This window comes from Coloeus monedula, assembly GCF_965178545.1.
Source record: "Coloeus monedula genome assembly, chromosome: 2".
In the NCBI taxonomy this organism is placed as follows: Eukaryota; Metazoa; Chordata; class Aves; order Passeriformes; family Corvidae; genus Coloeus; species Coloeus monedula.
Genome location: NC_138782.1, coordinates 38945781 through 38954719, shown reverse-complemented (window position 1 = coordinate 38954719; position 8939 = coordinate 38945781).

Here is an 8939-nt window from a genome sequence, read left to right as displayed (position 1 = left end):
TGGATAAGGAGTCAGAAAATATTTGTTATTAAAAAAAAAAAACAAACCAAAACTGGAACTACCCTGGCATGTGGCACTGGTTTGAAGTAAGGCAGTAAGTGGTGAAATTAATTTATGTCTAGTAATGACAACTTGATCAAGGAATCACCTTTCACAAAAGGTCTTCAGCAAATCAGGAAACACAGGAATGCTATAGAAACCATTTTGAAAACCTAAGCTGAAATCCGCTTCTGTGGTGGAAATCAGAAAATTGAAGTTAAGAAATTAGTTTCAATTTTGCATTACAGATCTCTTAAAAATGATAGTCTCATGCTCCTTGCACTACATAACATTTTTCCTTATATATTTTGTACTTTTCAAAAAATGTTAATTCTTCTTAACTGCATTATTTCTAATTGGAAATGTTTCCTTCAAGCCTTCTCAGATAAATATCTTTCGGATACCTTTAGTTTAGAAAAAACTAACCTGTACTACAAGGAGGTCACTACAAAAGCCAAATCAGAAAACAACCCCAAACCACCTTATGCCCCTCAGTCATCTTCTAGTGCTGCTTTTTTGGGACCTCCAAATCACTTGCCTCCTTGAAGGGTCAGCTGCTGAGGGTCAGGATGTCTGACCCCACACCCCAGGACGTTCTGCATGGCCACCCTCCTCCATACCCTGCCCATGACCCTCCCCAGCCCGTGGTCATTGCTGCTTTGCCTTTGCTACAGACTGTTCCAGTTGTATCCCTCCCACCTGATGCTGGTCTGCAGCCCACCTGCAGCCCAGCAGGCACAGTCAGGCTGAGGTCTCTCACCTGACGAGGGCTCTTCTGGGGAACACTTTGAAAACCATGGACCTGTGAGTAGTGTTTCCATTTTTTAATGACTGAAGAAGACATCTCGGGGCTCCAGGCTTCTTTTGGGAGGAAAGTGAGCTATGGATTTGAATGAGTGCCAGCACTATAAGTGAGGCTATTATGGGTAGTGCTGGTTTTCTGAAGACATGCTGTTGGTGAAGGTGCTGGTGAGAGACATGACACGGTGAGGGCCAAGCTGTGCAGCCTTATGGCATGTGTGTTGGCAGCCCTTGGCAATTGGCAGGAGTGGTCTCTCTAACATATGGGTCATGCAGACAACATGAGGAATAGCTAAGCTTCCAAAACTACATTCCTTGTTATCTGAGTGCCCTGGAGGGGAAATGAAGATCTAGAAAACATGATGGCAGAGAAAGTGGCCTCCAGAGCCCAGTCCTGGATACTGTGACAGTGTAGGTGCAGCCAGAAATTGCTGAGAAACACTCTTTTGCTAATTTTGTATATTAGAATATTTTAAAACCTTCTGGTTTTGCATAGAAAGGAATCACAGGGTTCTGTTTCTGAGAGACCAAGATCAAAAAAGGAAACCACACGGACTGGGAGCACGAACTCTTAATTTGTGGTCTTTTGTTTTTAAAACAAACCAAGCCTGCAGGCCTCAGTATTGCATAATCTACTTCCATGCTCAGGAATTTTGTTCTGAACTTTGGCTTTAGGAGATTACCATATGAGCTTCTACTTCAAATCTAATTATTCCCTAATCTATGTATTTCTTTCTACACACAGATCTCACCAATGAGAATAGAAGATGTAGACCACGGAAGACTGAGGCTTTATGTCTCAAATGACCACATATTTTGAGATGCGGTTTGGTGGAAAATCTGTCTCCAAAACAGGGTGAAAGTAGGTTTTTCTGACTTATGTGATGCCAGTAATTGCCCTTGTAATATTTGTACCAAATTGTTCCGTTGGAACTACTCTATACTTCTCTAACCTCTCACTTCCCTCATCTGGACACTCCCCTACCCATGTAGTCTTATTTCCAAACAGCCTCTTTCTTCCTATGCTTCATGTCCTAAAACTTCTTCAGCCAAGCCCAGGAGAACAAAATTCTGAAGTGTTGAAGATGCTGTGCAAGAGAGGTGAGAAGGATGGGCTCCCACCAAGGCGAGCAGGACGGACTCCCATCATCCTCAGCTGGCTGGCAGCTGTGAAAATAGCCCTGTAGTCCGGGAGCCCTTGCCCTTTTGTAGCTCTGACTCACTGAAGTTGTCCACAGCCAGAATACACAGCACTGCTGCCAGCTTTCCTCTATGTCTCACCCCTGTTCTATGGGCTGAAGGGTGAACGATGTATTTGGGGGAAACAAAAAAGAATGAAGCCTTCTGAGTCCCTAAAGGAACCTGGCAGGGAGATTGAGAGACACAGACATGGCTGTGTCCAAACTTCCTTGTAAATGAGTGATTTTTGAGAGGTAAAAATTTCCACATTTTTGTGTACAAGACTGAAGGTGTTGGAAATCCCCAGATCATCCTGGTGGGGACATTAAAGGACTGCATGAAGCTACACGAGAGCATTCAGAATTTTCCCTGAAATTTTGGCGCATGTGTAACTGTCACTTGGCAATTATGCACTTCTTTCATACGAAACAAGCTGCCAGCTGAAGGACTGTTGGCTGCTGTGTTACATGTGTTACATTTACAAAGATATTTTATAAGGTGATAGGCTGAGTAACAGTTTGCAAATGCAAGTTGAATGTATTTTTTATATCTGTGTCTATGGGATGTTCTGTAGAATGAGTCACCTTAAGGGTAACTGACTGTGTTCTTAATGTGCCACTGACCTCTTAATGCACTCTGAAGTTCTGGAGATAAAGCAAAGATGGGATGGACTTTAGAAGTGCTGGAAAGTCAGTTCAGCCACTACAGCAAGACTGGTGTTAAGAACTGCATAAACCTAGATAATTTGAATGAACCAGAGATGCTTGTACTCTTCTGAATGTGAACGTGTTTCCAGTTCAGGATATGAGCTATAGATTTGGGCGTTCTGCTTAAAAAGGGAAGGACAACGCTGCAGATGGTGTTATTTATTTTTTGAAATTAAAATGCATTTTCATGAGAAATATTGATGCTTCCAAGCCGTTGGGAAATTTTCTTTCTGTTCAACACTTTCTGGGTTTTTTTCCAGGCCCCGGTCACTGAAAAATGAGCCCAAAGAGGAAAGACAGCCCAAGGCAACCCAGCCACGTCCTGCTGCAGAGGAGAACAGAAAAGATGGCAAGCGAGATGAGGGTGAGCTGGCTGCAGAAATAGGGAATGGGCTCTGTTCTCTGCTGGCAGGGCACCTGCAGAGGATGTGGTAGCAGCCCTCAGACACCACTAAATGTAGAGCTGCCCCAGCACAGAGTTAGGCGCAGAATGTTTGCTGATCCCAGAGCAAATACTTGGGCAGCTCGCCCATGAGTGCCATGCTGTCAGGACTGCCCAAACCTGGCACCTCACGGTCTTTGCCAGGGGCAGCTATACCCACACAAGCTGCAGTCGCTGCTGCTCAGTACAGCTACCCCACAGATGCCTTTGGAGCCTACAGAATTTCAGTAGACCCTGACTTGTCTATGGGCCGCAGTGCTGGAAGAAAAGTTTGTCAGTAATACATGCTCCCATTTAATCTACAAGTCCCTTCACATCCCTCTTTTTTGCATCAGCTTGCTTTCCTCTGGGCATCGTCAGGCGTCGGTACAAGGCAGTTTTGCTGCTGCCCTGCATCGTGCTTGCAGCGGTGCCTGCAGCCCCTTTGGGCTGGGGGCTTAGAGAGCTCACAAGGGCGATGCAGGCTCTGACAAGACACACCGTCAGGGTTTTATTTACTAACAGAGATACAGTCTGAACAGCTACAGATTTTCTGGGCATTTCTGTGCCTTTCTGAGCTTCTTGCCTGGCAGCAGAAAGCTGTGCTGCCTGCGCAGCATTTACTCAGGTTTTCCAAAAGGGAAATGTGCAGCAAATAAAGGAACTGGGATGCAAAAGAATGGCAGCTGCTTTAGGACTGTTAGAGAGACTCTTTTGCAGACGAATGAACCGTCAATTTGTAGTAAGACATTGTTTTCTAAACATAGCATGAAAACTGTTATCTTGCCTGGCTGGTCATTAGAAGAGAGATAATTATAGTCTCTGTGCGACAGCAGGGCCCAGAACAGGGGCTGCATTGTCCCAGGTCCCAGCTGAGCTCTAGCGCAGGCTCCCCAGGCGGCGCTGGGACAAGGGGGCTCCTTGTGCCCCGGCAAGTTCAAAAGAGGAATTGAAGTGCTCTAAGTAGGTGTTAAGCACCTATTTCTCCCTCCGACTCTGAACTTAAAAATCTACTCCACAGGAGGAAGGTGCAGAGGGCAGACCCGTGACTACTGTAGCTGCAGCCTCCCTGGCTTTTTGTACTGTACATGCTGATGATTATTATGATTATTATTTTTCTTTTATTTTTAAAAAATCAAACTGTCAGTTTTGCACTTTGTTTCTGTTTCTCAACACAACCGGTATGATGGACGGGTTTTTAGAAGGAAGGACATATTGTATGTTCAGTGTCCACTTCCTGAGCCCTGAATGAGAAATCTAAACCTCAGCTGATGGTGCAGCAGGCTGGAGGAGTCCTGGTGTGTACCCAGAGCTTCAGGGGGCCAGAACATCCCCCCAGGACTTCCAGGAAATTCCAGACTTTTGTTTTTCATTACCCATCCAGAAAAGACACTGCCATCCCAGCCAATTGCAATGGACCAACACAGATTTTGTTGCTCTGGCACCTGCCCATGCCAGTCCCACTATACAGGCTGTTCATGTCTACAAGTGCCACAGAACTTTTTCTCACAAATACAGGCATACTTGCAGGTACTAAACCGAGCTATCACTTTTTCTTGCTCATTTCATCCAGGTGCCTTAAATGACTTACCTATCAACACTTAAACTGAAAGAGAGTAGGTTTAGATTAGATACTAGGAAGAAATTCTTCACTGTGAGGGCGGTGAGGCACTGCCACAGATTGCCCAGAGAAGATGGGGATGTCACATGAAGTGTTCAAGCCAGACTCGATATGGCTCTGAGCAACCTGGTCCGGTGAAAGTTATCCCTGCTCATGGCAGCGGGGTTGGAATGGTTAGGTGGTCTTTAAGGTTCCTTCCAACCCAAACCAATCTATGGTTCTGTGATTTAGGAGATTTTTGTAAAGTGGGGGACTTGTACATGCATGATCTGAGCCTTAGGTTTGCAGTATTTTCTGACTAGAGCTTTATTTGTGGTTCAGAGGTGAAAAGGAAAAAGTTCAAAATTCCCCAGACAGACCAGATATGGTCAAGTTTTTGATACCATTGTTACATAAACTTCAGGTTTATTTTTAGCAAAGTTTTCTAAGAAACAATGGCTAGAAATACTAAGTAATTCTGATGTTTAACATGAAGTAATTAGTCTGTTTTCCCAGCTTCTGTGTCCACAATGTGGCTCAGGCAGTCCCCTTTTAGAAATACTCCAATTAATTTTGACAAAAAGGAGAGTAAAAATTCATTTCCTGCTGCTTCTGTGGAAGTCAGTAACTGGGTGAAAAGGGAACACCTTTTTAATGCCCCCTCTAAAGGAAAGGCTTTTGTAGGATCTCATCCTTATTAGACAAAAGAGATGTGAGGAAAGCTCGTGTAGCTAGTAAAACTGCTTGGTTCAGCCAGTCAGTGGTAAGTGCTGTGATTATACCACTAGGGGAAAAGTGACTTACATAAAGTAAAGGTAGGAGCAAGTTAAAGGCAAGTTAAGAACATAACATTACTACTACAGGTGGAAACACAGTATTAGCAATACATTCAAAGTTTCTTCTTAAATAAATGCTTTTTATGTCCTGAATAGCTAAAAGACAGGAAGTCATCCCGGTGAGAACAACCCCAGCAACTCAAAGGATTAGATAAAAAATGCAAGCAAAATAAGTCTGTTTAATATGCTAACTTAATACTTGAAAATTAATGTGTTTGTCATGCAGTTATTTTTGCTTGAGTTCTCTGTGCATCTCTGAAAAAGATCAGTCTTACAGCCATGACTGTCATTCAAGTGATGAACTGAGTAAAGTCTGAATATGATAATACAGATACAGAAAAACATAGATTTTCTTTGAGTGTAGACAAATGCAAAGTGTTTTTAATTTCAGGATGCTTATAGGAAAACAAAAGCTATAAACACATACAACCCCATGGCTCTTCTCAGTAAAATGTATTTTAACAGCCATCTAAACATATTTTTCCCTGTGTATGTTTTCTTTTGTTTTGGTGTTTTGTTTACATTTTGGAGAGGTTAGAGAAAAAGCAGTGTGCTCTAAGGAGGACTTGCCTCTGTAATCTGTAATTTTGCTTTTTGCTCTGAATGTGGTGTAGTTGCCATAAACTCTAGGAACAAAATATTAACTAGAGTTGATATTTAGCTTGGGGCATTTGGTTCATGTTTGTACTAGCGGAGAGAAATCACATTTTGAAGAGACTTATCCAGACTCTAATCTCTCCACAGAGAGCTGAGCGGCTGTGGCAGGCTTGACAATGCTATTCATTTTTGGAGCCTCACCACCAAAACAAGCACTCACCACAAAAGGTTGTATAGAGTCTAGGCTACTGTACTGTTCATACATCTCTATCCATTAGCAAGGGAGTTCACGCCACAGAAACACACATCACTGGAATAATACCTTTTTCCATTCTGTGCCTTGGAGATTAGTGTTCCCCAGTGCCAGGTAGTGTTAATTAATGATACAGGACACACCTTCTTATTGATCAAAAAGACTTCGTGAAAAAGTCTTGAAAGCAAAACAGTTTTAAACTTAGGAACAAGTTGCACTGTCTATCACACACTATTTGAACAGAAGGCTTGAATTAACATCTATTGGTGTGTGGCTTATACACACCATTCTTTATCATATAGCTAAGCTCTCGCTGTTCAGGGAATGAGTATATGTGTCCACTTTAACAGCAGGGGCTTAATGCTTTCATAAATACTTCATGAAGTATATATGAGTAAAGTACAATTTCATTCTACTTTTATGTCTTCAACTTCTTAGGTCTTTGATCCTAAGCACACAGCTGGAATGCTAAATAAAACATCATGTCCCTACAGTTTCTCAGCGGTGAAAATATTTAACTATTATCAACAGGCAAAAAACACAACTTCCCCCGCTCCCCCCTAAATAAATGTAGCAGAGAAACAACATCAGAATTACCTTGCTTGAGGTGTGCGCAACTTTTTATTCCTTTTCTCCACACAGTATGAGAGTGGATTTTTTTCCAAGCTTTTCTGTACCCCGAACTCCAGCCAACATTATTTTACAGAAAAAGAGGCAGGCAGCAGAGGGAGGCCTGGACACCTTTTTTCTTTCAGAGAGGAGCTAATCAAACATTCCCATCAAGCTCCCAGCTCTGTGAAAGGCACATTGGTCTCTTTCTCCCCCCCCTCCCTCCCTCTGCTCCTCTCTCCCTCTCTGTCTTTCCCTCTCCCTCCCTCACACACAGACGTACAGAGCTCCTTACACTGACTTAGCAGCTGAATTAGGCGGTCCTATTTTAAATATACGTTCCCTCCCACATATTTTTGGTAGGGATTTCTATGCTCCTTTTGCACTAGCCTGTCAGATTTGTCAAGTTTTTCTCTTTTGTGAAGTGAAGGTTTACTCAACTGATGTTTTGGCTCATTTTTTTTCAGTCTCCCTGTGCAGATCAGCAGTGTAGTGGAACGACTAGAACAAGTAGATGAGAGTAAACCACACAGCTCTAAAAATTATTGCTGCCAGGTTAGTTAGGTGCAGGTTGGGTTTAAAGAGAAAAAATATCTTTTGAAGAGACAGACTGTGATGCCTTTACTTATGTGAATAGCATCATATTCCCCCAGTAGTTTCCCTGAAGTCAGAGGATTAGTGACAGAATAAGCCTGTGAGTCTGGGCACAGAGAAGTAGAAGTATGGCATGAGGGTTCTTTCTGATGAAGTTGGATGTGAGAATTTAATAAAATGCTCCCAAAGGCTACTAAACTGGTACTCATTAAGTGTGATCTAGCCAAATGAGATATATAAAATGACTAATTTCTTTAAGTATCTGTATGAAGATCTCCTAAAATTCCTGGGTAACTTTAAGAAGAAAAATTTACTGAGATAATAAAGATCATAGCATTTATGAGATTATCACAGGAAGTGCTGGTATAATATTCCAGTATACTAGAATGTAAATTATAATTTGCAATTCCATCAAGGTATTCAGAAGAGCATAGACAATATCCATGGGTGAATATACACTGTTTTATCTAAGATCATTATTGATGAAAAAAAAATCTAGTATAAAACAGGAGATTAACTTCAAAAGACACAGTAGAAAGACATACAGTTCCTGATTCAGCAATCCCCTAAATGAGTTTAGTTTAAAGGGAAAGTGGTTACCTGGTACTTGTAAATATCTACTCCAGTACCTGCAGAAACTGTGTAACAGCTCCACATATTAATAAACAGTACAATATCAGAAGTTTATCAAAAAGTTCCATCTGTGTTTCTAAGATATAATGATCCATAATTCATTTGATTCTCTTAGTAGAGGAGCTCTGGCTTGCCGTGGTGAGTCCATGCAAGGCAGGATGCAGTGGACTGGCAGAAAGCCTCTTCAGACAGCAAGTCTGTTAGTAGTTCTACCTAGAAGATCTACCAAAAAAACCCTGAAACACTCTCCCCCCTCAAGTCTTATTAATTCAAGTTAACAATTTCAGAATATCATCACCCTTTTCATAAGGCTTTGTGAGTTCTAATTATCTAAATAATGATGACAAAAGGACCAAGACTTTAGGACTACAAGTTTAGAATTATATAAGTACTAGGAGACAAATATCTAAATACTGGGGTTTTGTAGCTAAGTGGCTATGTGTCATTTTCCAGTGCTGATGAAAGGCTGAAGTCCCCATGACAACTCCTTACCTGCAGATGCTGATAGATAGACTCAAAAATCTTTGGGCACAAACCTTCACCGGTCTTTAGCCACTTCCTTTCCATTCAAGCAGCTTATTTGCAGAAATCCATGGGAATCTATGTAGATGCTGAGTTGCCTGTATTGCTTTAAAGTCTCAGGTCAGTGGATTACCAAAGAGTCTTGATC